Source organism: Bufo gargarizans, chromosome 8 (assembly GCF_014858855.1).
Source record: "Bufo gargarizans isolate SCDJY-AF-19 chromosome 8, ASM1485885v1, whole genome shotgun sequence".
NCBI classification, from domain to species: domain Eukaryota; kingdom Metazoa; phylum Chordata; class Amphibia; order Anura; family Bufonidae; genus Bufo; species Bufo gargarizans.
This window is the reverse complement of record NC_058087.1, coordinates 113,562,443-113,589,274: the sequence shown is the minus strand read 5'-3', so window position 1 is coordinate 113,589,274 and position 26,832 is coordinate 113,562,443. Positions and strand designations below refer to the sequence as shown.

At 42.2% G+C, this 26,832-nt stretch overlaps 1 protein-coding gene across 1 annotated transcript in view; it reads right to left on the bottom strand.

Moving 5' to 3' along the window:
* The window catches only part of LOC122944578 (GPI inositol-deacylase-like), a 682,600-nt gene that overhangs the window by 76,496 nt on the left and 579,272 nt on the right, over positions 1 to 26,832 (bottom strand). The gene's annotated exons all lie outside the window — the stretch shown is intronic.

The following is a 26,832-nucleotide window of genomic DNA, read 5'->3' as shown; positions in this document are numbered from 1 at the left end:
CGCCTGTCATTGATCACCCCCCTGTAAGGCTCCATTCAGACGTCCGCATGTGTTTTGCGGATCCGATCCATGTATCCATGGATCCGTAAAAATCATACGGACGTCTGAATGGAGCCTTACAGGGGGGGTGATCGGTGACAGGGGGGTGATCACCCCCTGTCATTGATAACCCCCCTGTAAGGCTCCATTCAGACGTCCGCATGTGTTTTGCGGATCCGATCCATGTATCCATGGATCCGTAAAAATCATACGGACGTCTGAATGGAGCCTTACAGGGGGGGGTGATCAGTGACAGGGGGGTGATCACCCCCTGTCATTGATAACCCCCCTGTATGGCTCCATTCAGATGTCCGCATGTGTTTTGCGGATCCGATCCATGTATCCATGGATCCGTAAAAATCATACGGACGTCTGAATGGAGCCTTACAGGGGGGGTGATCAGTGACAGGGGGCTGATCACCCTGATCACCCCCTGTCATTGATAACTCCCCTGTAAGGCTCCATTCAGACGTCCGCATGTGTTTTGCGGATCCGATCCATGTATCCATGGATCCGTAAAAATCATACGGACGTCTGAATGGAGCCTTACAGGGGGGTGATCAATGACAGGGGGGTGATCAGGGAGTCTATATGGGTGATCACCCCCCTGTCATTGATCACCCCCCTGTAAGGCTCCATTCAGACGTCCGCATGTGTTTTGCGGATCCGATCCATGGATCCGTAAAAATCATACGGACGTCTGAATGGAGCCTTACCAGGGGGGTGATCAATGACAGGGGGGTGATCCGGGAGTCTATATGGGTGATCACCCCCGTCATTGATCACCCCCCTGTCATTGATCACCCCCCCCCCCCCCGTAAGGCTCCATTCAGACATTTTTTTGGCCCAAGTTAGCGGAAATTTTTTGTTTGTTTTTGTTTTTTCTTACTAAGTCTCATATTCCACTAACTTGTGTCAAAAAATATAATCTCACATGAACTCACCATACCCCTCACGGAATCCAAATGCGTAAACATTTTTAGACATTTATATTCCAGACTTCTTCTCACGCTTTAGGGCCCCTAAAAAGCCAGGGCAGTATAAATACCCCACATGTGACCCCATTTCGGAAAGAAGACACCCCAAGGTATTCCATGAGGGGCATAATGAGTCCAAATTTTTGTCCTAAGTTAGCGGAAAGTGAGACTTTGTGAGAAAAAAACAAAAAAAAAATCAATATCCGCTAACTTATGCAAAAAAAAAAAAATTCTATGAACTCGCCAGGCCCCTCATTGAATACCTCGGGGTGTCTTCTTTCCAAAGTGGGGTCTTTATACTGCCCTGGCTTTTTAGGGGCCCGAAAGTGTGAGAAGAAGTCTGGGATCCAAATGTCTAAAAATGCCCTCCTAAAAGGAATTTGGGCACCTTTGCGCATCTAGGCTGCAAAAAAGTGTCACACATCTGGTATCGCTGTACTCAGGAGAAGTTGGGCAATGTATTTTGGGGTGTCATTTTACATATACCCATGCTGGGTGAGAAAAATATATTGGTCAAATGCCAACTTTGTATAAAAAAAATTGAAAAAGTTATCTTTTGCCAAGATATTTCTCTCACCCAGCATGGTCATATGTAAAATGACACCCCAAAACACATTCCCCAACTTCTCCTGAGTACGGCGATACCAGATGTGTGACACTTTTTTGCAGCCAAGGTGGGCAAAGGGGCACATATTCCAAAGAGCACCATTCGGATTTCACAGGCCATTTTTTACAGATTTTGATTGCAAGGTACTTCTTACACATTTGGGCCCCTAAATTGCCAGGGCAGTATAACTACGCCACAAGTGACCCCATTTTGGAAAGAAGACACCCCAAGGTATTCCGTGAGGGGCATGGCGAGTTCCTAGAATTTTTTGTCGCAAGTTAGTGGAATATGAGACTTTGTAAGAAAAAAATAAAAATAAAAAATCATCATCATTTTCCGCTAACTTGTGACAAAAAATAAAAAGTTCTATGAACTCATTATGCCCATCAGCGAATACCTTAGGGTGTCTACTTTCCGAAATGGGGTCATTTGTGGGGTTTTTCTACTGTTTGGGCATTGTAGAACCTCAGGAAACATGACAGGTGCTCAGAAAGTCAGAGCTGCTTCAAAAAGCGGAAATTCACATTTTTGTACCATAGTTTGTAAACGCTATAACTTTTACCCAAACCATTTTTTTTTGCCCAAACATTTTTTTTATATCAAAGACATGTAGAACTATAAATTTAGTGAAAAATTTATATATGGATGTCGTTTTTTTTTGCAAAGTTTTACAGCTAAAAGTGAAAAATGTCATTTTTTGCAAAAAAATCGTTAAATTTCGATTAATAACAAAAAAAGTAAAAATGTCAGCAGCAATGAAAGCTCTATTAGTGAGAAGAAAAGGAGGTAAAATTCATTTGGGTGGTAAGTTGCATGACCGAGCGATAAACGGTGAAAGTAGTGTAGTGCAGAAGTGTAAAAAGTGCTCTGGTCATGAAGGGGGTTTCAGCTAGCGGGGCTGAAGTGGTTAATTGTGTCGGTTTGTTTCACTGGGCATATAGAGTACCTTACGATGCCCAGACACACATCTCTCTCTCTCTCAATATATAGAACAGTTGGGGTTCTGCCGCCCAGTCTATATATTTTTTTTATTAAATTTATATAATTTTTTTTTACGTTTCATTTTTTTATTTTTATTTGGATTTTTACTGCGACAATAAATTTTAATTTTTTTGTTTTTTATCCAAATAGAAAGTAAAATTTGCAATGTATTGGGTTAAAATCAAGACCTCGGAGTTTTTAATTTGTTGCCATAAACAATGATGTGTGATCACCCCCGCACCTGTTAACCCACTCCTATGGGAGCGGCCAGGGGTGGAGGCCGATGCTTTCTTTTCTTTTCCTATAAAAGTGGCAACTTCAGAATACTCCTCAGTCATGAATAAGAACGTTGTCGTTTGAAACACGTAGACTGACAAGGGCATCACTGGTTATAAATGACTTTGTACTTCTGTACCTGTTATAACGCATGACCAAATAAAGGAACCCACGACTCCATCAATTTGAGTGCCGGATTTCCTTCTTACAAAATTACTACAACAAGGCTTCATCCTTTCTTTCCGTGCACCTTTCAAAGAGAAGGCGGGTGAGCTGGAATCAAATTACCCCAAGACTAGTGTGAAAGTACCCTTATACATAGTATGTAACATCACATTACTGTTTCCACATAACGGTCTCTTTTCCATCAGACACCTTCTCATTTACCCCATTGTTGTCTATGAGTCCATTAGACCTTTTAAGTCCATGTTGCACAGTCTCAACACACAGAAACCAGCATGGTCTCACCACGGTCAGGACTCTTTCCTTGCAACTTCTCTGGTTGCACTTTTGTCTGGTCACAATTCAGATTGTTAACAGTGTTATCCACAACCGCCAGTAAGACTCCAGCCACCATCACCTTACGGTCTTTTGGCTGAGACTACTCTGGGTTTTCCCTTTTAGGTAGCTGAACAGCATGCTCTGCAGGAGACTTTTCCCCATGCCACAACTGCCAGAAACATGGGAAGTCGCTGCCCAGTCTGAACTCGGCTCTAAGCTCAGCACACTTTAACAGTTCATGTTGTACATTTCCATAATCAGTCAAAAAAGTGAGAAATGCAGTCTTACCAGTCTCTGGACCCGTCTTAAGGAATAACAGTACCTCTGGAAGTAACCATGACACTCTTTGGCGACAATCCAGCTCAACCCAATTCATCTGGCCTCCTGACCAAAGGACAATCTGGTGCATACTTTCCCACGAGACAGCATCTCCAACAGCACTGCCTCTGTTGCTGGACAGCTGCATTCTGTAGTAGTTGGTTGCTCCTAGCAACGGCATTACGGCACCTCAACACATCCTGTCTAGGACTCTGTACACATTTGCAGGGAACACATGAACTCCTGAGAGCCGAACCTCTATCCATCTCATTTTTCTCCTGTTGGTTGCCCTTAACAATGGCCAACATCTTTTTTTCTGGCCCTCCAGGTACATCACCGACACCTTGGACCTTTACAAAGTGTCCACTCAGTGTTGAAGACTTTCTGTCCAGGGCCGACTGCAGTTGCACCTTCAAAGCCTCCCGCTCTGCATCAAAGCACACCATTTTACTTTGGGTATAACCCATCTGTTTGGCCAGGGTTTCCCGCCGTTTTATCTGCCACAACCACCTGGCATATTCCTCCATGAGACCCATGGTAATGTCCTTTCAGCAAGCAAGTCCACTTAATCAGAGATCACAGCCTCCAGGTGTCTCTCTCACTTTAGAGACAAACTCAACATACACGTTTCTTTGGCACCGCAGACATCACAGTCTTAGCAGAGGTCACAGTCTCTTTAAATTGGGCTTCTGGCCCTTTAAGCTCCCTCACAGCAATTCCTTCCAAACACAGCTTTTTCACATTAGGCTTCTGGCCCTTTAAGCTCTGTAGCACCCAGCTTCATTTGCCATTTTCATGCCTGCATCCTCGACTGTATGTGACAACTCAGGGTCCTTTAGCTCTCCAGGATTGCCGTCTTCTCACCTTAGGCTACTTTTACACTAGCATTTTTAATTCTGCTATTGAGATCCGTCATAGGATCTCAATAGTGGAGGAAGAAAACGCTTCAGTTTTGTCCCCATTCATTGTAAATGGGGACAAAAATGAACTGAATGAAACGGAATGCACTATAAAATCATATTTAGCTATTTATCATGGCTGGATCTTAACAATGTTCCAAGTAGAGCTTCAATATGCAACAAGAAGAAATGGGAGTGAGACAAAACATTTTTGAGCATACAATTTAATGAAAACAACGAATAAACTGAAACAGGCTGTTTTTCAGCTGATCAAAAGTTTAGGACCACAGCTCCAAAAAACAAACAAACCCCAAAACAGAAATCCAACTTCCAAACATGAACTCAGTAATGAGTAGCTCCCCAGTTATTATTTATCACTTCAAAAATTCATTTCGGCATGCTTGATGCAAGCGTTTCCATGAGGTGAGTGGGAACATTTCTCCAAGTGGTGAAGACGGTCGCACGAAGGCCATCTACTGTCTGGAACTGTTGTCCATTTTTGTAAACTTCCCTTGCCATCCACCCCCAAAGGTTCTCAATTGGATTTAGATCAGGGGAACACGCAGGATGGGCCAAAAGAGTTATGTTATTCTCCTGGAAGAAGTCCCTTGTTCTGCGGGCATTGTGTACTGTAGCGTTGTCCTGTTTAAAAACCCAGTTGTTACCAGACAGACGAGGGCCCTCAGTCATGAGGAATGCTCTCTGCAACATCTGGACATAGCCAGCGGCCATTTGACGCCCCTGCACTTCCTGAAGCTCCAGTGTTCCACTGAAGGAAAAAGCACCACAGACCATTATGGCGCCCCCTCCACTGTGGCGTGTAGAAAACATCTCAGGTGGGATCTGCTTGTCATGCCAGCAACGTTGGAAACCATCAGGACCATCGAGGTTAAATTTTTTCTCATCAGAGAATAAAACTTTCTTCCATCTTTGAATGTCCCATGTTTGGTGCTCTCTTGCAAAGTCCAAACGAGCAGTTCTGTGGCGTTCCAGGAGACGAGGTCTTTGAAGACGTTTTTTGTTTTTGAAGCCCTTTAGTTTCAGATGCCGTCTGATGGTTATGCGGCTGCAGTCGGCACCAGTAAGGGTCTTAATTTGGGTCGAGGATCGTCTAGTGTCTTGATGGACAGCGAATTGGATCCTCCGGCTCAGTTCTGAAGAAAAAATTTTGTGTCTTCCACTTGACTTTTTTGTTCCATAACCCTCAGGATCATATAAGAATTTATGGCGCGCCGTGAGAGACCCTGCTTATGCAGTTCAACAACCCGACCATGTTAAAAAAGGGGGAGTTTGTTTTGCCTTTGCCATCACAACATGTGACTACCTGACAGAAAATGACAATGAATGCACATCTTTGCACAGATTTGGCCTTTTAAAGGCATGTGGTCCTAAACTTGATCAGCTGAAAAACTGCCTGTTTCAGTTTATTCGCTGTTTTCATTAAATTGAATGCTCAAAAAATGTTTTTTTCTCACTCCCATTTTTTCTTGTTGCATGTTGAAGCTCTTCTTGGAACCTTGTTAAGATCCAGCCATGCTAAATAGGATTTTTTGCGATTTTTCAAGTGGTCTTAAACTTTTGATCAGGACTGTATATGTAGAGGGAAGTGGATTAAATATTCCCTATCAACTCATATCAACAGTTCATCCCCCATGTTTAGAGAAAACTTGTGCTGATGGCCTGTAAGATAACAGTAGGATGGTCTTGTTTGCTGGTCACTTCAGGAAATTGAGATTGCAGACTCTCTGGCACCGTTTGTCAGGGGGCATTCTAACCAGAGACATCATGAACCTGTTTCCACACCTTTGCCCCATGGCTAAACTCCATCCCCCTACTTCCAGCATTTTGGGACTAGGGGGAAGGACTCTTGGGATTTGGTGATAAAGAGAGAGAGACATTTGGTAGAGGGAACAGAAGTGGAATGCATGCAGCCTGATGGATGAGGGAGAGCCATTCCCAGGAAAATATGCAGGCGAGGAACTCTCCTGGGACGAGAGTAACTCCCTAGAGACGAGCACTGGCTAAGTATCATTAACCCCTATTGCACTGTCCTGCAGGTCTTTTACCCCTGCTAACCCCTTCTGCCCATATTTTTAACCCCTGAAATCACTGCACCCCAGTTCTCCTGCATTCCCTGTGTGCAGCCCCAGCATACCCTTGCTGGGCTGTATTTACCCTTGATATCCTGGTCCTCTGTAATAGCCCCAATACCCCTGTCCAGGTAACCCCGGATGTCCAACCCTGGGTTAACCCCTTTATGTCTATCATCCCCTGCACTGTGATTATCCCTACATTGCAGGGGTTGTGTGGTTTACAGCCCCGCTTTAACCCTTGCATTGCTGGGCTGTATTGAACCTGTATTCCCTGAACCTGTACTCATGGCTACATACCCTTTCTACCACATAGGGATAGTTTAGAGCCAGGTTGGGTGGGCTGCTAATGTACAAACCGGATTCCCAAAAAGTTGGGACACTAAACAAATTGTGAATAAAAACTGAATGCAATGATGTGGAGATGGTAAATGTCAATACTTTATTTGTAATAGAACGTAGATGACAGATCAAGCGTTTAATCCGAGTAAATGTATCATTTTAAAGGAAAAATACGTTGATTCAAATTTTCAGTGTCAACACATCCCCAAAAAGTTGGGACAAGTAGCAATAAGAGGCGGGAAAAAGTAAATTTGAGCATAACGAAGAGCTGGAAGACCAATTAACACTAATTAGGTCAATTGGCAACATGATTGGGTATAAAAAGAGCTTCTCAGAGTGGCAGTGTCTCTCAGAAGCCAAGATGGGTAGAGGATCACCAATTCCCACAATGTTGCTCAGAAAGATAGTGGAGCAATATCAGAAAGGTGTTACCCAGCGAAAAATTGCAAAGACTTTACATCTATCATCATCAACTGTGCATAACATCATCCGAAGATTCAGAGAATCTGGAACAATCTCTGTGCGTAAGGGTCAAGGCCGTAAAACCATACTGGATGCCCGTGATCTCCGGGCCCTTAAACGACACTGCACCACAAACAGGAATGCTACTGTAAAGGAAATCACAGAATGGGCTCAGGAATACTTCCAGAAACCGTTGTCAGTGATCACAATCCACCGTGCCATCCGCCGTTGCCAGCTGAAACTCTACAGTGCAAAGAAGAAGCCATTTCTAAGCAAGATCCACAAGCTCAGGCGTTTTCACTGGGCCAGGGATCATTTAAAATGGAGTGTGGCAAAATGAAAGACTGTTCTGTGGTCAGACGAGTCACGATTCGAAGTTCTTTTTGGAAATCTGGGACGCCATGTTATCCGGACCAAAGAGGACAAGGACAACCCAAGTTGTTATCAACGCTCAGTTCAGATGGTATGGGGTTGCATGAGTGCATGTGGCATGGGCAGCTAGCATGTCTGGAAAGGCCCCATGAATGCAGAAAAATATATTCAGGTTCTAGAACAACATATGCTCCCATCCAGATGTCATCTCTTTCAGGAAAGACCCTGCATTTTTCAACAAGATAATGCCAGACCACATTCTGCATCAATCACAACATCATGGCTGCGTAGGAGAAGGATCCAGGTACTGAAATGGCCAGTCTGCAGTCCAGATCTTTCACCTATAGAGAACATTTGGCGCATCGTAAAGAGGAAGGTGCAACAAAGAAGGCCCAAGACAATTGAACAGTTAGAGGCCTGTATTAGACAAGAATGGGAGAGCATTCCTATTTCTAAACTTGAGAAACTGGTCTCCTCGGTCCCCAGACATCTGTTGAGTGTTGTAAGAAGAAGGGGAAATGCCACACAGTGGTGAAAATGGCCTTGTCCCAACTTTTGGGGGATTTGTTGACACCAAAGCAGCGTTTGGGTGTCCGCCTCCTGAGCGGAATGGAGGCGGAACGGAGCCAAACTGATGCATTCTGAGCAGATCCTTTTCCACTCAGAATGCATTGGGGCTGTACGGATCCGTTCAGGGCCGCTTGTGAGAGCCTTCAAACGGAATTCACAAGCGGAACCCCGAACGCAAGTGTGAAAGTAGCCTTAGGCGCTTGCAGCTAGCTTAGTGATAAGCATAAGGCAAAGTGAAAGTATTATTCTTTATTTAAGGTATAAATAGGCAGAGTCATCGGTAGTCAGTTCCTCTTATTTATGAATATTAATTACTGATATTTGCATAAATATTGGTAATTAATATTCCCCCTTTATACTCCTCATATCCCAACTGCCATACACACGGTTACGTGACCCTTATCAGCCAATAGAAACCTTAGTCTTTCACATACACACAGTTTTATACCAGGTTACTATAACAACCCAGTAATTTTTCTTCACTGCTATAGTTTAAAGAGGCAGGGGACTGTGGATAACACTGTTAAGGGAGCAAAGTGCTGTGGAGGTCACAGTTAAGGGGGCAGGCTGCTGTAGAAGTCAGCGTTAAGGGGCAGCTGCTGTGGAGGTCACTGTTAAGGGGGCAGGCTATTGTTAAAATCACTGTTAAGGAGACAGGGTACTGTGGAGGTCACTAATAAAGGGGCAGCCGGTGTGGGGGTCACTGTTAAAGGGGCGGGCACTGTTGAGGTCACTGTTAAGGAAGGAGGGGACTGTGAAGGCCACTATTAAAGAGGCAGTGGGGGACTGTGAGGTCACTGTTAAGGGGGTGGGGTACAGTGGAGGTCACTGTTAAGGGAGTGGGGTACTGTGGCAGTCACTGTGGAGGTCTCTACTAAGAGGGCCAGGAATGGTGGAGGCCACAGTTAAGGGGACTGTAACCTATGGTCAGTGTTAACGGATGGGTGCAAATTTCCAAGTTTCAATTTCTCTACTTCTATAATACATAGCAATACCTACAAAAATAGTTATTACTTTACATTCCCCATATGTCTACTTCATGTGTGGATCATTTTGGGAATTACATTTCATTTTTTAGGGACGTTACAAGGCTTAGAAGTTTAGAAGCAAATCTTGAACGTTTTCAGAAATTTTCAAAAACCCACTTTTTAAGGATCAGTTCAGGTCTGAAGTCACTTTGTGAGGCTTATATAATAGAAACCTCCGAAAAATGACCCCATTCTAGAAACTACACTCCTCAAAGTATTCAAAACTGATTTTACAAACGTTGTTAACCCTTTAGGTGTTCCATAAGAGTTATTGGCAAATGGAGATAAAATTTCAGAATTAAGATTTTTGGGCAAATTTTCCATTTTAATTAATTTTTTCCAGTAACAAAGCAATGGTTAACAGCCAAACAAAACTCATTATTTATGGCCCTGATTCTGTAGTTTACAGAAACACCCCATATGTGGTCGTAAACTCCTGTATGACCAAACAGAAGGGCGCACAATTAAAGGAACGCCATATGGTTTCTGGAAGGCAGATTTTGATGGCCTTTTTTTTTGACACCATGTCCCATTTGAAGAACCCCTGATGCACCCCTAGAGTAGAAATTCTATAAAAGTGACCACATCTAAGAAACGTAACCCCTCAAGGTATTCAAAACTGATTTTACAAGCTTTATTAACCCTTTAGGTGTTCCATAAGATTTAATGGAAAATGGAGATAGAATTTCCAAATTTCACTTGTTTGGCAGATTTTCCATTTTAATAATTTTTTTCCAATAACAAAGCAACGGTTAACAGCCAAACAAAACTCAACATTTATTACTCTGATTCTGCAGTTTACAGAAACACCCCATATGTGGGCGTAGAAGGAAAGGAACGCCATTTCGTTTTTGAAAGGCAGATTTTGCTGGATTGGTTTTTAGACACCATGGGCCAGATTTATCACGACTCTGACAGCTCACTCCACTTTAACATATGGCTAAAGTCAGTTTTAGCCAAGTCAGATTTATGAACGGCCCTTTAAGACTGTAATAAATGTGGTTTGACGGTAGCAGTTTATCCGTCAGTAAGCAGCTTTACAAAAGTCGCACATCTTTACGAAAAAATTGCACGTCTTTACGAAAAAGTCGCATATTCTATTAAAAAGTCTCATAAGATAAGCATGGTCCTCACTGGAGTGAAATTGCGCAATTTTTTGCGACTTTTTTGCAATTTTTTAAATAGTCTCAATAGTAAATCTGTCTAGAGATTAATTTACATAAGAAAACACGCCCACTTTCAGAAAACTGGCGAGCATAGTGCAGAGCAGAAAAAAGTCGCACATTTTTGCGCAGTTTCAGTGATTGCGCAAAAATTTTCGACTTTTTCACTCCATTATTCTGACGAGCTAATGATAAATCTGGCCCCATGTCCCATTTGAAGCCCCCTTATGCACCCCTAGAGTAGAGACTCCAAAAAAAGTGACCCTACGGACCGCAGCATGTAAGGGGTTAAATGGCTGACGTGTGTGGTGATGTCAGCCGTTTCAAGCAGAGTGTCAGCAATGTGCATGGGGGGGTTAAACATAAAAAAAAAATGCATTTTGAAGTTTCTGATCCCTGCGGTCACTGACCGCGGGGATCAGAAACTTCCGAAAGCACTGCAAACCGCAGGTCTGAATTGACCTACGGTTTGCAGCGATCGCCGATACGGATACATTGACCCAGGGTGCCTGCTGATTGATTTCAGCCGGCACCCAGTTCCGATCAACGCCCGCGGTGATCGGAACTACACAGGGCATACAGATATGCCATGTGTCCTTAAGTACCAGGACATCAGGGCGCACCTGTACGCTCTGTGTCCGTAACAGGTTAAAGGGGCAGGGCTGCTGTGAAGGTCAAAGTTAAGAGGGTGGGATGCTGTGGAGGTCCCATTTTACCCGCTCCAGGACCACCTAACTCACGGATGCGTCCTGGAGGCGGTCGATTAATTCCTCCCGGATGCATCCGTGCGTCATCTCGCGAGAGGCGAGATTTCCTGTGAACGTGCACACACAGGCGCGCTTGTTCACAGGATCGGAAGGTAAGAGACTGGATCTACAGCCTGCTAGCGGCGATCGTTCGCTGGCAGGCTGTAGATGTGATTTTTTTCTAACCCCTAACAGGTATATTAGACGCTGTTTTGATAACAGCGTCTAATATACCTGCTACCTGGTCCTCTGGTGGTCCCTTTTGCTTGGATCGACCACCAGAGGACACAGGTAGCTCTGTAAAGTAGCACCAAGCACCACACTACACTACACCCCCCCTGTCACTTATTAACCCCTTCTGAACCCCTGTTCACCCCATATAGACTCCCTGATCACCCCCCTGTCATTGATCACCCCCCTGTAAGGCTCCATTCAGACGCCCGTATGTGTTTTACGGATCCACGCATCCATGGATCGGATCCGCAAAACACATATGGACGTCTGAATGGAGCCTTACAGGGGGGTGATAACCCCATATACACTCCCTGATCATACCCCTGTCATTGATCACCCCCCTGTAAGGCTCCATTCAGACGTCCGTATGTGTTTTACGGATCCACGCATCCATGTATCGGATCCGCAAAACACATACGGACGCCTGAATGGAGCCTTACAGGGGGGTGATCAATGACAAGGTGGTGATCACCCCATATAGACTCCCTGATCACCCCCCTGTCATTGATATATTCAGACGTCTGTATGTGTTTTGCGGATCCGATCCATGGATCCACAAAACACATACAGACGTCTGAATGGAGCCTGACAGGGGGGTGATCAATGACAGGTTGGTGATCACCCCATATAGACTCCCTGATCACCCCCCTGTAAGGCTCCATTCAGACATTTTTTTGGCACAAGCGGAAATTGATATATTTTTTTTTCCTCACAAAGTCTCATATTCTACTAACTTGTGTCAAAAAATAAAATCTCACATGAACCTCACGGAATAAAAATGCGTAAAATTTTTCAGACATTTATATTCCAGACTTCTTCTCACGCTTTAGGGCCCCTAAAATGCCAGGGCAGTATAAATACCCCACATGTGACCCCATTTCGGAAAGAACACACCCCAAGGTATTCCGTGAGGGGCATATTGAGTCCATGAAAGATTTAAATTTTTGTCCCAAGTTAGGCCTCATGCACACGACCGTATTTTTTAACGTCCCGCAAAACGTGGTTCCGTTGTACCGTCATCCGTGCCCGTTTTTTCTTCCGTGGGTCTGCCGTGATTTTTGGAGGATCCACGGACATGAAAAATAAAATAAAATTCTAAGTCAAGTTTGCCATTGAAATGATAGGAAAAAACGGACACGGATCACGGACACGGATGACAATCTTGGGTGCATCCGTGATTTTAACGGACCCATTGACTTGAATGGGCCCGTGAACCGTTGGCCATGAAAAAAATAGGACAGGTCATATTTTTTTCACGGCCTAGAAACACGGGTCACGGGCGCGGTGTAAAAACGGTGCACAAGCCGAGTTTTCAACGGCCCCATTGAAAGTAAATGGAGCCGCAGAAAAAAACGTCTAACGGCACAACGGCCACGGGTGCACACAACGGTCGTGTGCATGAGGCCTTAGTGGAAAGGGAGATTTTGGGAGAAAAAACCCCCCAAAAATCAATTTCCGCTAACTTGTGGCAAAAATATTTTTTTCTATGAACTCGCCATACCCCTTATTGAATACCTTGGGGTGTCTTCTTTCTAAAATGTGGTCACATGTGGGGTATTTATACTGCCCTGGCTTTTTAGGGGCCCTAAAGCGTGAAAAGAAGTCTGGGATCCAAATGTCTAAAAATGCCCTTCTAAAAGGAATTTGGGCCCCTTTGCACATCTAGGCTGCAAAAAAGTGTCACACATGTGGTATCGCCGTACTCAGGAGAAGTTGGTGAATGTGTTTTGGGGTGTCATTTTACATATACCCATGCTGGGTGAGATAAATATCTTGGTCAAATGCCAACTTTGTATAAAAAAAATGGTAAAAGTTGTCTTTTGCGGGGATATTTCTCTCACCCAGCATGAGTATATGTAAAATGACACCCCAAAACACATTCCCCAACTTCTCCTGAGTACAGCGATACCACATGTGTGACACTTTTTTCAGCCTAGGTGGGCAAAGGGGCCCACATTCCAAAGAGCACCTTTCGGATTTCACAGGGCATTTTTTACAGATTTTGATTTCAAACTACTTCTCACGCATTTGGGGCCCTAAAATGCCAGGGCAGTATAACTACCCCACAAGTGACCCTATTTTGGAAAGAAGACACCCCAAGGTATTTCATGATGGGCATAGTGAGTTCATGGAAGTTTTTATTTTTTGTCACAAGTTAGTGGAATATGAGACTTTGTAAGTAAAAAAATAAAAAATAAAAATTCATCATTTTCCGCTAACTTGAGACAAAAAAGAAAAAGTTCTATGAATTCACTATGCCCATCAGCGAATACTTTAGGGTGTCTACTTTCCGAAATGGGGTTATTTGTGGGTTTTTTCTACTGTCTGGGCATTGTAGAACCTCAGGAAACATGACAGGTGCTCAGAAAGTCAGAGCTGCTTCAAAAAGCGGAAATTCACATTTTTGTACCATAGTTTGTAAACGCTATAACTTTTACCCAAACCATTTTTTTTTTACCCAAACATTTTTTTTTTATCAAAGACATGTAGAACAATAAATTTAGAGAAAAATTTATATATAGATGTCATTTTTGACAACTGAAAGTGAAAAATGTCATTTTTTTGCAAACATTTTGTTGAATTTCGATTAATAAAAAAAGCAAAAATGTCAGCAGCAATGAAATACCACCAAATGAAAGCTCTATTAATGAGAAGAAAAGGAGGTAAAATTCATTTGGGTGGTAAGTTGCATGACCGAGCAATAAACGGTGAAAGTAGTGTAGTGCAGAATTGTAAAAAGTGGTCTAGTCAATAAGGGTGTTTAAGCTAGGGGGGCTGAAGTGGTTAAGGAGGCAGGGCACTGTGGCAGGGTCAGTGTTAAGGGGTGGGGCTGTGAAGGTCACTGTTAAGGGGGTGGGGTACTGTAGATGTCACTGTTATAAGGCATACGGTCGATATCTTTTAACGAGACACACAAACATTAAATGATATAGATGAAATATATTTACATAGTTAATGCGGTTGAAAAAAAGACATATGTCCATCAAGTTCAACCAAGGGATAGGTGGGGATGCGAATGCCGAAAGGAATTGAGACTCAGATTTCTACGCATTTTTATAAGCATTAATGTTTTTTACTTTTAAGAATTCATCTTAAACCTTTCTGAAACTGTCAACTGTCTGTGACCATGTCCTGAGGAAATCTATTCCACAGCTTCACAGTTCTTACTGTAAAGAAGCTTTGACGCTTCCAGAGACTGAACTCTTTCCTCTCCAACTGGAGGCAGTGCCCCCTTGTCTTTTGAGCGCATTTTACATGGAACAGCTTTCACTGTATTTTTTGTATGGCCCATTTATATATTTGCATAGGTTAATCATGTCTCCCCTTAGATGTCTCTTTTCAAGACTAACTAAATTCAATTCTTTTAATCTTTCTTCATAACTAAGACCATCCTTTCCCCTAATCAGTTTAGTCACTCTCCTCTGTACTTTTTCCAGCTGCAGTGCGTCCTTTCTATGTACTGGTGCCCAGAACTTAACTGCATATTCCAGATGAGGCCACACCAACGCTTTGTAAAGTGGTAATATTACATTCCTGCCCCATGAGTCCATGCCTTGTTTAATGCACGACAATATTCTGGTGGCCTTAGAAGCAGCTGATTGACATTATATGCTGTAATTTAATCTGCCATCCAAAAGGACACCCAAATCCTTCTCTATAAGTGACTCTCCCAGTGCTACATTACCTAGGACATTTGAAGCACATAGATTATTACTACCAAGATGCAAAACTTTAAATTTGTCCACATTGAACCTCATTTGCCAAGTTGATGCTCAATCACTCAAAGTGTTCAAGTCAGCTTGAAGTTTATGGACATCTTCCATAGACTGTACAGTTCTACACAGCTTAGTGTAATCTGCAAAAATAGATATAGTGCTATTAATCCCCTCCTTAATATCATTAATAAATACATTAAATAATAAAGGGCCCAGCACTGAACCTTGGGGTACACCACTTATAACCTGGGACCATACTGAACTAACAGCCCTGGTGTCACAGATATCAGCTTCATTCTCTTATTTTGTATATACAGAGCTAAAAACCAATTTAGTAACTCTTTTCATTATCTTCAGTGACTACCCCCCTTTACCATTATTTAGTGGACCTACCTGCTCGGACCTAGATTTTCTAGCATTTATATATTTAAATAATTTTTGGGGATTTGTTTTGCTCTCTTTTGATACCTGCTGTTCATTTAGTATTTTCGCTAATTTTATCTCCTTTCTACAGATTTTATTAAGCCCTTTGTAATCTTCAAACACTACAGCTGACCCCTCAGATTTTTATTTTTTAAATGCTCTTTTTGTCCTTTTTACAGTAGCTGTAAGCCATGGGGGGTTTAATTTAAGCCGTTTATACGTGTTACCTTAAGGTACAACATTTAAAATGACCCGCTAACCCAGGAGATCAAATTGAATATTTCAATAGTCTGCCGACTACAAGTCCTGTTTCTGGTATTGTGTTTAAAATATAACCTTTATTTTTAATAAACAATATACCACAAAAAACATAAAGTGTATTATTAAAAATACATATGGAGGGCTGGACTTTTGAAGGCAGTTCCTCTAATTTCTAGATACAGGGATATGTATCACTAAAGGCCAAGTGCAGACTATTTGTATCTATCTGTTTTGATACACTTGTATCTACCCTGTGTTGTTACACTTTTATTATCCTTAGTGTCAGCCGGCGTTATTCATCTAAGCGGCACCTTTATTTGGCTACACACTCTCCTAAAGGGCTTCCTTTTGTTATATACATGTATCCCTAACTGATAATCTCTCAGTCTCTGCACTACTTGTGCTCTCCTATCCTAACTGACCCTCAGTGGGCTCGGCGCCTGCAGGTCACCTATCCCTAGTCCTTTCTTAGCCCTACCATAATCATTAAAACGTTAAAGACACAGCTCCCCCAACATGTTTCACCGCGATGCAGCGTCTTCAGGGGGATGGAGCTACTATCAACACGAGTGCTTCCTGTCTCAAAAGCTTTATTTTAGAAAGGTGAGTCTCACATTGTGGCTTACCTATCATCGTACTTCCCCGTGTTGATTGATGTCCTAATAGGACCAATCACATCCATCTTATTGAGGGGAGAACTTGCGTTTGCATCTGGTATCCGAGAATAACTTCCGGGTCAGCACCTTTAATGCGCATGCTTAGAGACTTAGATTATTTCTCAGGTCCGTCTCCTCCGTAATGTACGCATGTGCTGGGACTTAAAACCAAAAGGCCATCCTTCTTACTCAGTCTCATGCTCGTGCGCTAGGAATTTTTTCGCTGCAAAAGTCCACAGGGCATGCGCCGGGACTTAGATCTTCAAAACGATTTGGATCCATCAATATCGTATGGACTCCGTCCCAACTTGGACCCTTCTCCTCCTTTCCTCTATTGGCGCACTGTACTCATACTTATCTTTAGGTCTATCTGTATCCCGCATTCATATGCGCATATGTTAATACTTTTAATTCCGGCACTCCACATAGATAGTACAAACCGGATTCCAAAAAAGTTGGGACACTATACAAATCGTGAATAAAAACTGAATGCAATGATGTTGAGGTGCCAACTTCTAATATTTTATTCAGAATAGAACATAAATCACGGAACAAAAGTTTAAACTGAGAAAATGTACCATTTTAAGGGAAAAATATGTTGAATCAGAATTTCATGGTGTCAACAAATCCCCAAAAAGTTGGGACATGGCCATTTTCACCTGTGTGGCATCTCCCTTTCTTCTTACAACACACAACAGACGTCTGGGGACCGAGGAGACCAGTTTCTCAAGTTTAGAAATAGGAATGCTCTCTCATTCTTGTCTAATACAGGCCTCTAACTGTTCAATTGTCTTGGGCCTTCTTTGTTGCACCTTCCTCTTTATGATGCGCCAAATGTTCTCTATAGATGAAAGATCTGGACTGCAGACTGGCCATTTCAGTACCCGGATCCTTTTCCTACGCAGCCATGATGTTGTGATTGATGCAGAATGTGGTCTGGCATTATCTTGTTGAAAAATGCAGGGTCTTCAATGAAAGAGATGACGTCTGGATGGGAACATATGTTGTTCTAGAACCTGAATATATTTTTCTGCATTGATGGTGCCTTTCCAGACATGCAAGCTGCCTATGCCACATGCACTCATGCAACCCCATACCATCAGAGATGCAGGCTTCTGAACTGAGCGTTGATAACAACTTGGGTTGTCCTTGTCCTCTTTGGTCTGGATGACATGGCGTCCCAGATTTCCAAAAAGAACTTTGAATCGTGACTCGTCTGACCACAGAACAGTCTTCCATTTTGCCACACTCCATTTTAAATGATCCCTGGCCCAGTGAAAATGCCTGAGCTTGTGGATCTTGCTTAGAAATGGTTTCTTCGTTGCACTGTAGAGTTTCAGCTGGCAACGGCAGATGGCACGGTGGATTGTGTTCACTACCAATGGTTTCTGGAAGTATTCCTGAGCCCATTCTGTGATTTCCTTTACAGTAGCATTCCTGTTTGTGGTGCAGTGTCGTTTAAGGGCCCGGAGATCACGGGCATCCAGTATGGTTTTATGGCCTTGACCCTTACGCACAGAGAATGTTCCAGATTCTCTGAATCTTCGGATGATGTTATGCACAGTTGATGATGATAGATGCAAAGTCTTTGCAATTTTCCGCTGGGTAACACCTTTCTGATATTGCTCCACTATCTTTCTGCGCAACATTGGGGGAATTGGTGATCCTCTACCCATCTTGGCTTCTGAGAGACACTGCCACTCTGAGAAGCTCTTTTTATACCCAATCATGTTGCCAATTGACCTAATTAGTGTTAATTGGTCTTCCAGCTCTTCGTTATGCTCAAATTTACTTTTTCCAGCCTCTTATTGCTACTTGTCCCAACTTTTTGGGGATTTGTTGACACCGTGAAAATTTGAATCAACGAATTTTTCCTTTAAAATAATACATTTACTCGGATTAAACGTTTGATCTGTCATCTACGTTCTATTACAAATAAAATATTGACATTTGCCATCTCCACATAATTGCATTCAGTTTTTATTCACAATTTGTTTAGTGTCCCAAATTTTTTGGAATCCGGTTTGTATATTCTATTATAGAGTGCATGTGTTAACACTTCAATTTCTCTTTCAATGGCAGCCAAGGCATTATAGAAGCTTGACTTTTCAAGCTCATATTTCCCGGACGCATGCACTCGGACTTGAATTCACTATTTAGAGAATTCACTCAAGTTTTAAACAATAACAATATAGGGATGAAATATACATACAAAATTCAGGAGCGAGAGATAATCTTCCTGGACCTAAAAATTAGGATTATGGAGAATGGACGCCTTAACACGGAGGTACACAGGAAGCCAACTTCTACAAACTATTTACACTGGACGAGCTGGCCCCCAGAGCCACTCAAGAGAGGAATACCTAAATATTCCTCTCTTGAAATATTCTGTTACCTAAAGGGATACATTTTTTAGTGCAATTACTCAATGTGGATTTGAAGCTCTCACATTTATCCCCAGTGTTATTTTGTGACAGTAGCTGCTCCCAGTCTATGCCATGAAATGCTGACCTCAACCCAGGGAAATTATGTTTCTTTGCTCTGCCTAACAGAGTTTGCTTTTTATAGTTTAGGGGGAATATAATTATATTGTGGTCACTATTACCTAGTGTTTCTCAAACAGTAACATTACCAACAAGCTCTGCATAGAAATTACCAGATCCAACAGAGCATCGCCCCTAGTGGGAGCTTCTACAAACTGGCCCATAAAGTGGTCCTGCAGCAAGTTGAGGAATTTTCTCCCCTTTGCAGTTGAGGCAGAACCATGACCCCAGTCAATATCTGGAAAGTTAAAATCTCCCATTATGACCACTGTACCAGCCTGTGCCGTTCTACTTGGTTACACAGTTGCGTTTCTATCTCTTCTGTGATGTTAGGGGGTCAATAGATTACACCAAGTATTATTTTTTTAGTGTTTATATTCCTTTGAACTTCCACTCATAAGGTTTTCACATCCTCACCATCTGCACCCACAATTGCCTCTTTCACACTTGTCTTCAGATCACTCTTCACATACAGGCACACACCACCACCTTTTCTATTGACCTGGTCTTTCCTAAATAGTGTAAAACCCTCAATATTAACAGCCCAGTCATGCGAAGAGTCCAACTATGTCTCAGCCACACCAATAACATCTATGTGTTCTTCTAGTACCATAGCCTGCAGCTCCCCCATTTTTCTAGCTATACTTCTGGAATTTGTGAAAATACATTTTAAATTACTATTACCTGTAAAGTGAATATGCAGGATTTTCTAGTTACCTTGGTTGATTTTTGTATGTAACAGGTTCTTGTTACCAGCAGTTCTATTTTCCACAAATGTATAGTTATGCCCAGTCTTCTCCCTATTTTCCTCGCTAACCCCAGCCCTCACTAAATCCCCACTGTCCCCTTCTATAACCCACTCTCTATCTACACTATCTACCCCCTTATTAGTATGACCTCCCACTTTATTACTTGTACTGAGTAGATTATTTTTGTCTAGGCTATTTAAATAATTATATCTGATATTTTTTTTATTAAACAATTTTATTGATAATCAAGTCAGTTCTGTTTGAGCATTAATATTGCCTCTTTCAATATCACACATAATCCACAGTAATACACGTGTGATTGCCTGAGCCCTTAAAATGTATTGTTTTTTAAGAAACTAAAGAGGTATTCTGGTTTTAATTATTGAATCTGTTTGTCGGAGAACAGGACATTGAACTATTTTATAATATACATCTATTTATATCTGTGCTAGGGATGAGTGAACTTGTGTTTCATTTTCACTGTGCAAGGTTCAGGTTATCTAAGAATTCCGTTATGGATTCCGCTACCACGGACTATAACTATGGTCTGTGGTAGCGGAATCCATAACGGAACTCTTAGATAACCCGAACTTTGTACACCAAACTTCAAACACAAGTTCGTTCATCCCTAATCTGTACAGTAATCTCTCACTAAAGCTAAATTGTTTCTGCTACTGCTAAGCATGGGCAGGAGCAAAACAGCCAAGGACACGGCAGACAAGCTGTTTTGCCACTTCTTTGCAGCTGACATGGTACACACTAAAGATAGCATCTCTCACTTTGCTAATGAGATGGCACCGAATATGCAGAATTCAGAGAATCCAGACATTCTGAACCTGGGACAACGTAATTACCTACTGAGAAATACAGGACATTCTGTGTCTTGAGAGGACTTCAGATGCAGTATGGTCTCATTTGGGGGGCCCCAAGAAACAAACCAAACATGCCAATGCTGATGTGGGGCAATCGTGGGGCTCAGGCTTGTGAAGAGGACACACTGGAAACACCTGATCTATTTGTGCACTTTCAGACATTGGACAAGGAGGTGTCTGAAAACACTCGGCAGAAGACATTGTCAGCCGTCTGCAGCTCTCTACACTTTTCCAAATTAGTGGAGCCATTTCAAACACCTCCGTAATAGGAGATCGTGTATCTCATGTGGAAAACAAGATGGAGATATTTGCATTGGCTCATAATGAGTTAGTGGACTCTCAAAACTCTTAAGATTACAAATATGAGGCAATTCAGGTCAAGCTAAAAGACTTAGAGGACAGGAATAGTTGTAATAATATTAAATCCCAACAGATTTCCATCTTGAAGCAATATGTATTCTTGTGGACATCAGGATATATTGTATTAGCCTATAGGGTGCATTATTAAACTCTGGTGGTTTAAGCCCCAGCAGTGCTGAAAAGAGAAGATCTCTCCCAAATACTTTAAATAGTCCTCTCTGAATGTTGGTCCAAGACTGTCTTACTATGGCACAGGTCCACCATAAATGGAGGGTATTACTAACCTCCTGGCAGCCCCTAAAACATAAAAGGGAAACTATTGAATAAATAAGGTGTAGTCTGGAAAGCACTATCTATACTCTATGAAGTACTTTTAAAGAAGCTTCCATTAATTACTTGCCAGCTCCACTTGCTGATTTCTGTACAACACTAATGCCATTGTACCAGAGTAAGGTTCTTCCCCAAATCTAATTACCAGCCATGCATAAAAGCTAACTTAGTATCAGAAAGGGGTGAGTTTAAAATTTTATAAATAAGGGAGAGGACACTCTTCTCTAAGGCTCTGTATTTGCAGAGTGTTCAAGCATTGTGTATTTGACATCTTTCAGAGTTAGTGGAGGTAAAAAAAAAATGGAAGACTTGGGTAACTTTAAAGAGTTCAGCTGTTGGAGATCAAAAGCTAGAAGGAAAATATGCCCTGGACATGAACTTGGAATTAACAGGAAGTCACCATCTTGGCATAGCTTTGAATGTTTTCACCAAACGAACAAGGTTGGTGACACCCCAGGTCAGAAAAGGGAGTTTCTAAATATAGAGCAAGCCAGACCCAAGAAGGAGTCAAAAGAACCACCCTTTTAATGCACATCCAACAATGTCCATAGATAAAAAAATAAAATATAAAGTTTATTAAACAACACCAACAGACAGACACATTAGAAAATTGTATACAATATGAACAGCGTGTCGGTACCAGAATAAAACCGACACATACAGAATCCACTGAACGTCCCCTGATAAGGACATGCAATCTATACCAGCTATACAAAAATGTCAGCTGGTATAGCTGGTGTAGATTGCATGTCCTTATCAGGGGACGTTCAGTGGATTCTGTATGTGTCGGTTTTATTCTGTTACGGACACGCTGTTTATATTGCATACATTAATAGGGTGGTTCTTTTGACTACTTCTTGGGTCTGGCTTGCTCTGTATTATTTCAACTACCCCCTTGCACTCCTTGGATTATCTGCATTTATCAGTGTGCCCCCTCTTTTCATAATTTATATGAGTTTCTAAATATAGTTAGAATAGGTGAGATTTTTTTAAAGTGAACTTTCATTCTATAGTAGTAGGGTATTTCTGCCAGGTCAATGACCCCTAAAGATTAGAGATGAGCAAATCAAAGTCGAACAAGTGGAATTCGATCCGAATTTCTGGAAAAATTAGATTTGCACCGAATCCGAATTTCCTCACGTTCTGTGGTAACGAATCAAATTTTTTCCTTAAATGGCTGCTGCACGTGTTAGGACATGGCACAAAGAACACTGGGAACGAGGGATCAACCACAATGCCATGCATGCAGCCAATCAGCAGCAAGCCCTGTGATGTCACAACCCTATGAATAACCTCAGCCATTTTGGATTCTGCCATTTTCCAGTGTGCCTAGTGCAGTGAGAGACAACAGCTGGTACTAAAGACAGTGCTAGGAAAGACTTCATTGTGCTGAAAAAACGATTTAGAAAAAGGGAAAGGATAGGGAGGCATCATCTACACTATAAAAGGAGAACAGGCTGCAATAGGAGAGTGTACAGCCTGGGTAATAGGAGCGATTCTATTACACCTTGCTACACTAATTGGGGATCCAAATTGGTGTTATACTGCTGCTTTTAGGTTGTTTGCACTATATGATACATCACTAATTCCAGCAAACCTTCCTGCTTTGCACCCCAATCACAAGATTGGTGTGCAAGTTCTATGTAATACAGCCATTTATAGGGTGTATTAATAGGAAAGATACGTACATCCTATTAGCCATTCAGCGTTGATTTTACATTTTTTATATTTTATTTTGGGGGTGTATTAATAGGAAAAACATACATGTCATCCGTTCAGCGGTGAAGTTACACTATACTACAGCCATTTATAGGGTGTAGTAATAGGATAGATACATATGTCCTATTAGTCGTCCTGCATTGATTTTACATTGTATTACTTTTTTTGGGGGGTGTACTAATAGGAAAAAGAAAAAAATTGTGACGTTCGGTGGTGAAGTTACATTGTACTACAGCCATTGAAGGGGTGTATTAATAGGAAAGATAATTATGTCCCATAAGCCTTTCTGCATTGATTTTACATTGTTGCTTTTTTGGGTGTATTAATAGGGAAAAAAAGGGAAAAATATATGTCATAATTGCTGTTCAGCGGTGAAGTTACATTGTACTACAGCCATTTGCGTGGTGTATTAAAAGGAAATATACGTATGTCCCATTAGCCGTTCTGCAGTGAATTGTGATTGTTATATTTCTTATATGGGGGTGTAGAAATAGGAAAAAGAATATGTCTTAACTGCCTTTCTGCGGTGAATAGTGATTTTTCTTTTTTTTTTTTTTTGGGGGGGGGGAATTTATTAATCAGAAAAAAAATATATATGTCTCAATGAATACTTCTGTTCAGTTTTTACAAAGGAAAATGAAGGAAAAGGACCTCAGTTAGGAAAGAAAACTAATGAATCTTTGATGCACGTGTCTTTACAGAGGAAGAGGTTCTAACTCAGCTGTCTAAAATTAATACAAATAAGTCACAGGGGCCTGATGGGATACACCTAAAGCTAATAAAAGAGCTCAGCGGTGAACTAGCAAAACCATTAACAGATTTATTTAACCAATCCCTGGCAACAGGAGTCGTCCCAGAAGATTGGAAATTAGCAAATGTTATGCCCATTCACAAGAAAGGTAGTAGAGAGGAATCAGGCAACTATAGGCCAGAAAGCCTGACATTAATAGTGGGAAAATTAATGGAAACCATACTTAAGGAGAGGATGGTGGAACATCTAAAATCCCATGGATTGGCTGCAGTGACGGCGTGATGACGTGAACACGTCACGTCTCGCTCTCCCCCTCCCGTCCTCCTCCTCCCTTCTGTGCTCCCCTGCTCCATCTGAGCAGCTGACGCTTTGAGCGCCGCAATGCTGAATCTCACCCCCTCCTGTAGTCTTGGGAGCGGAGTGCTTGATCCCCTGTGGCCTCCTGCCGGCCTGGTCGCTTCCCTCCTCCTGGTTGGTGCCCGCTGTCGCGTCTGTGGTGTGCTCCCTTTTGCTCCTTGCTCTCCTGCTCCGGCTTTGGACTGGTCTGAAGACTCCTTCCTTTCTCCCTCTGTTGGCCTCGATCCTCCTGCTTCTGTTTGGCGGCGTGTGCTTGGACCTCGGCTGCTTGTGTTGGACCGTCTGCCCTCTGCTGGTGACCAGTGAGGACGCCGAACACGTGAGAGAACTGCAAATCTGTGACTGTACTGTTGTCATTTTCTCAGTTTCCCCTCTGCACCGTTGTGTTTTTTCCAGCATACATGTGGTGTCTAAAGAAAGGGGGATAGAGGGGAAATAAAGGAAAAGGAGAGGGAAGGAAAAAAAAAAGGGGGAAGGGAATGGCCCCAAAGCGACGGTCAGTGGACTCCTCTGGAACAAAGTTGGGGTCTAAGACTCCAGAGAGTAAAATTGACAAAAAATGAGGATGGATCAACAGAGGCAGGCCAGGAAGCAGGAGAGATAGGTCTCCTGGCACAAACAGGAATTGAACATGACCCTTTAGTTCTGGAAAATCCTGTGTGCCCTGGAAAATAATGGCACTCTAGTGCAAGGGATGTCCACTCAATTGGGGTCAGTGCAGAGTGACATATCTGTAATAAGAGAAGATTTGGCAAAAATCCATGATCGAGTCCTCAATGTGGAAAGGACAGTCGACTCTCTGCAATCTGATACGGACATGTTAAAATCTAAGACTCTGTCTCTTGCTTCAGAAAACCAATTATTACAAAATAAGTTGGAGGATTTGGAAAACAGATCAAGGTGGAATAATATTGCCATATTTGGATTTCCAGAAGGAGTTGAAGGCCGACAGTTAGTGGAACAACTTAAGGATGTGATTTTGAAACATCTTGGCAGCGAACATTTCTCTTCTATGTTTCAAATAGAAAAAGCCCACCGAATCCTAGGAGGGAAACCTATTCCAGGGAGGCCACCGTGAGCAATCCTAATGAAACTGTTATTGTCCATGGACAGAGACATGATACTGAGAAGAGCAAGATAATGTACACCTCTTGCTCTTCAGGGCATTAAATTGCTTTTTTTCCCTGATTTTGCTCGGCAGACCCAAGCAAAAAGAAGAAATTTTATAGAGATAAAGAAACCCTTGGCGTCTAAGGATATTAAATACTCCCTACAGTATCCAGCAAAACTAAGAGTGATTTATAATGGGACTTCCCAATTTTTTGAAAAACCACAACAAGCGCTGGATTGGATGGAGCAACTGGGCATTTGAAATTTTGTAACATTATGATCGAGGGGATGGAGGGGAGGTGGGGCTAGTGGGGGGAGAATGGCCGGAGGGTAGAGGTTCGCTGACTAGATCGGGTGGACCAACGGAGAGGGGGGGAGGGGGAATCCACCTTGCAGGAATGTTTTTTTTTTTTTTTCTTTGTTTTAATTGATGTCCATTAGAATCGTTTCTTGGAATGTTAGAGGTCTTGGGGAAAGGGTTAAAAGGCAAGCTATTATGGATGCACTAAAAAGATATCTTCCTGCAATTATTTGCATAGTAGAAACTCACCTTACCAAAGAGACCGTGACCCGTTTGATAACGGTATGGCACTCTCAATCTTACTACTCGACCTTCAGTAGTGCCTCTAGGGGCGTTTCAGTCCTGAACCATAATTCTGTAGATTTTATCTTGATAGAATCCCATATAGATGATCAGGGCAGATTATTATTTTTTGTATGGTATGGTAAGCTCCATGGCTATAGCTATATTCTCGCTTTTTTTTTATATACCTCCGCCATTTTCGATGTATCCACTTATCCAGCTACTGCTTTTTTTTGGAAAAGAGACCAGAATGTCGGCTTGTTCTGATGGGGGATTTTAACGCTGTTATGGATCCTAAAAAAGACAGATTGACATTAGATTCAGACTTGGGGAGGAATTTTTGCAATTCCCCATTGCCCCAATTCTGTTGAGAGGTTGGAGTGGTGGATATATAGGAACATCTTGGTGGAGGAAAGAGAGTATATTCCTGTGTTAGCAGGGGTGGTAGAGCAATGTCTAGGATCGATTTAGCATTCACTAATGAGAGCAATTTGAAGAATTTTAGAAGGATACAATATGGAGTAAGAACAGTCTCAGACCACTCACCCGTATCAATTGAGGTTCGCACTGGGGAGAATAAGGATAATAGGAGGTTAGGATTCAAGTTGAATCCATATTGGCTTACCATTATGGACAACCACCAGTCTACTAAATCACTCATATCCTCCTTTTGGGAGGTGAATCTCCCCTCTGCTAACATCAACTCAGTATGGGATGCCCTGGGATGCCCTGAAAGCATATCTGAGGGGGGTCTTTATAAGTGATATTGCTGCAGTAAGGAGAACATTTAAGAAAAA